Genomic DNA, 4,286 nt, shown 5'->3' with positions numbered 1-4,286 from the left:
CAAAAAATCCGAAAGTACAGGAGCCAGGATTTAAATCCAGATGCACTTTTATTCCAGAGCCCGTGTGCATTCTTCTGCAACACACTATAGCATCTAAATTTGGGAACTTGGTAAGTTCTCTTTTTTCCTGTTGCTTTCAAAACTGTAAAGGAGCCATGAGCTTTCTCAAGACTTCCCCACAACAGATAGCATGTAAGCCACACTGTCCCTAATTTTCTTGGTCTTTGGTCCATAGATGATGGGATTAAGCACACTCTTTTATATTCATTATATAATTTTATTTGTAAAATAAACTTCTGGTTATGATGGCAGTTGTGTTGGAGGTGATGATGTTCTTGGAAGGTAAGCAGGAGGCAGAGGAGCCTCTGGAAACACTGGAAACCTCATATATATGAAATCTAAAACATCTTCTTCAGGCAACAAACTTCAAGTTAAAACTATAGCTAACATTGAGAGTTCACTAAATGATAAGCAATGTACCATGTTGTTTACAATTTAATTTAAGCTAATTTAAGTTAACAGATTTAATTTAAGCCTTAGAGCCTAGGTACAACATTTCATTTTACAGGTTAGGACTAAATTTCCAAAAAGTGAGACTCTACCCATGGTCAAAAATTCAGAAAGTACGGGAGCCAGGATTTAAATCCAGATGCACTTTTATTCCAGAGCCCGTGTGCATTCTTCTGCAATACACTATAGCATCTAAATTTGGGAACTTGGTAAGTTCTCTTTTTTCCTGTTGCTTTCAAAACTGTAAAGGAGCCATGAGCTTTCTCAAGACTTCCCCACAATAGATAGCATGTAAACCACACTGTCCCTGATTTTCTTGGTCTTTGCTCCATAGATGATGGGATTAAGCATGGGGGGAATTAATACATAAAGATTTGCCAGAAGGATATGGATATTGGGGAGGGGGGGCAGAATATTCTTGCTAAAGTGATAGGTCAGGAAAGTGAAAAAGGATGGGATGAAAAAGAGGAGAATAAATCCACTGTGGGAACCACAAGTATTGACAGCCTTGTGCCAGGCATCCTGGGAAGGAAGTCTAAACATGGCTTGGAGGATCAAAGTGTAGGAAATACCAATGAGCGCAACATCTACCAAAACTGATGCCACTGGCACTGAGAAACCATACCCGATGTTGACGGTGATGCCAGCACAGGCCAGTCTGGCTACCCCAATGAGTTCACAGTATGAGTGGGGGATGACGTTGGTTCAACAGTATGGCAGCCTCTTCAGCAAGAATATGATAGGGAAAATGGCCCCAGGGTTCCATCCCCAGATTGCCAGGGTCATTTTTATGATCGCTGTAAGAGTTGAGATGAGATGGTTGGATGGCATCACTGACTCAATGGAAATGAGTTTGAGCAAGCTCTGGGAGTTGGTGATGGACAGGGAAGCCTGACGTGCTGCAGTCCATGGGGTCGCAAAGAGTCAGACACGACTGAGCAACTGAACTGAACTGAGGAGTTAAGATGGCTGTGTACCTCAAAGGAGTACAAATGGCCATGTAGCAGTCAAATGCCATGGCCAGAAGGATTCCTGACTCAGTTACAAAGGCAAAGTGGATGAAAAACATCTGAGTGATGCAGGTCAAAGGCAATCTTCCCAGCATGGAACCAGAAGATAGCAAGAGCCTTGGGCACAGTGGTGGTGGACAGCAGGATGTCAGTGCCAGCCAGCATGGATAAGAAGACATACATAGGTTCATGGAGAGTGCATTCGTTGAGGACGACAAGGATGAGGGCTCCATTTCCCAAGACTGCAGTGATGTACATCAGGCAGAAGGGGATGGAGAGCCAGGTGTGGTAGTTCTCCAGTCCTGGTATGCCAAGTAGGACAAACACAGTGAAGTGGAAGGTGGTGAGGTTAGCAACAAACATGCCTGCTTTTGGAGTCTCTCCATGAAGACCACAGAAATTAGGAGTCATTGAGCAGAAGCAGCCATAAGTTTCACTAAAGTTGAATGTTAGATAATGAAATCAATCACTAATGCCTTGACTTAGCATATATAATGTTAGGCTTTCACTTTCTAGCCTAGCACTGCAAACATAAATATAGACATAGGTTCCTGATCACAACTCAGAAATGTCTAGAATATAGATGTAACTTACCATTCTCACTTACATGCTTCTACTCAGGCTTTGGCCATCCTTCACCCATTCTGTTGCGATAGCTTCATAAGTAGTCTAGTCTCCTCCTCTCCTAGCTTTCCAACCTCAACCTCTCCACAGCCATCAGCTGTACTGCAGCCTGGGTGGTATGCTCAAAACAAAACAAAAAATCTTTCTATGTTTCCTATTATAACCCTTACATAATTATATACACATGCATATACATATGTGAATGTGAATGTGAAGTCGCTCAGTCGTGTCCGACTCTTTGCGACCCCATGGACTGTAGCCTACCAGGCTCCTCTGTCCATGGGATTTTCCAGGCAATAGTACTGGAGTGGATTGCCATTTCCTTCTCCAAAGGATCTTCCCAACCCAAGAATTGAACCTAGGTCTCCCGCATTGTAGACAGACCCTTTACCATCTGAGCCAGCAAGGAAGTCACATATACATATACGTATATGTATGTGTGTGTATATATATATATATGAAAGTGAAAGTGAAAGTGAAAGTCACTTAGTTGTGTATGACTCTTTGTAACCCCATGGACTATACAGCCCATGGAATTCTCCAGGACAGAATACTAGAGACTAGAGTGGGTAGCCATTCCCTTCTCCAGGGGATCTTCCCAATGCAGAGATTGAACTCAGGTCTCCCACACTGCAGGTAGATCTATATCTTCTTCATGACTCAGTAGTGAAAGAGAACTTGATGGCATAGTGATCAAGCTTGCTTCTCCTTACAGATGTTTTTCTGAGGCTGCCTCCAGAGCCTCAGTGTTTTGGGTCATCAGAAAATGGGTGATGTCTGGATCTTGTGTGTGTGTGTGTGTGTGTGTGTGTGTGTGTGTGGGCTGTGGACTCCTTTCAGTACTGCTTTCTTGGCCTTCAAAGCTTTTGCTTTGGCTTCAGTTTTGGGAGGGGCAGAGGCTTCCTTCTTCGCCTTTGGCCCCATTTTTGTGAAAAGCTATATAATGATTAGCATGCAAAGCCTTCCACAATCCCACTGTTACTCTCTTCTCTAGCTCCAGTCCCCTTTAGGCACTCTGCTGCTGCTGCTAAGTCACGTCAGTCGTGTCCGACTCTGCGCGACCCCATAGACGGCAGCCCACCAGGCTCCCCCATCCCTGGGATTCTCCAGGCAAGAACACTGGAGTGGGTTGCCATTTCCTTCTCCAATGCATGAAAGTGAAAAGTGAAGTGAAGTCACGTCCGACTCTTCGCGACCTCATGGGCTGCAGCCCGCCAGGCTCCTCCATCCACGGGGAGTCTCCAGGCAAGAGTACCGGAGTGGGACGCCAGTGCCTTCTAGCACAGCTGAATTAGACCATAATCCATTCTCCACACAAAATCTGAGTTTTCGAATCTTTATAGCTTTTCTCAAGCAAAGCTTAAATATTTATCATCTGGAAAGCCTTCCTCAAGTTCAGATTCTGATTTTTTTCCCCAACTTTCTGATTAACAAAGAGCAAGTTTTTCACATCTCAAAAAATGTAGCCTTATCTGTGAAATGAACTATTCATTCTTATTTTGCAAGGATTAAATTAAATACTTTCAGTAAACTGCCTAATATAGTGCCTGGCATAGAAAAACTAAACACTAGTTACTGTTATTGAGTGAATGAGTACCACTTAATAAAAAGACTGCTTAAAAAGAAATGCCTATATTTGGAATTTAAAAAGTGATAAAGTTGGAACTTTCTGGTGGTCAAATGGTTAAGACTCCACCCTTCCACTGCAGGGGGAACGTGTTCTATCCCTGGTCAGGGAACTAAAATCTTGCACACAGGAGAAGCCAAAGGGAGTGGAGGGAAGATGATAAAGTAGCATTTTAACTTAGTAAAGAAAGGAAGACCTACTCAATTAATGGTATTGGGCTGTTGGGCTACGTTACTGTTGTTAAGGAAATAAAATCAGTTCCCATCTCAGTAAAAAATAGAAACTCCAAATAAATTAAAGATGCACTTGTTTTAAAAACTACAAAAATGTTAAGAATTAAAATTAAGATATTAAGAGAAAAATTAAAAGAAAATGTTTGGGAGGTTGGAAAGTTCTTCCTGAGATAATAAAATCGTATTTCACAAGCAGTAACAATTGAACAATTTAATTATGTAAAAATATAGTCAAACAAAAATAAAAATCCTAGGGAAAAAAGTTGCAAAGCATGTAATATA

At 42.1% G+C, this 4,286-nt stretch overlaps 1 pseudogene; it reads right to left on the bottom strand.

Annotated features, from left to right (window-relative positions):
* Positions 1–774: 774 nt before the first annotated feature.
* On the bottom strand, positions 775–1,883 carry LOC128060715 (olfactory receptor 52B2-like; annotated as a pseudogene).
* Between the last annotated feature and the right edge of the window lie 2,403 nt (positions 1,884–4,286).

Source organism: Budorcas taxicolor, chromosome 15 (genome assembly GCF_023091745.1).
Source record: "Budorcas taxicolor isolate Tak-1 chromosome 15, Takin1.1, whole genome shotgun sequence".
In the NCBI taxonomy this organism is placed as follows: Eukaryota; Metazoa; Chordata; class Mammalia; order Artiodactyla; family Bovidae; genus Budorcas; species Budorcas taxicolor.
Note: the sequence above shows the minus strand (reverse complement) of the source record. Positions and strands in the feature narration are given on the sequence as shown.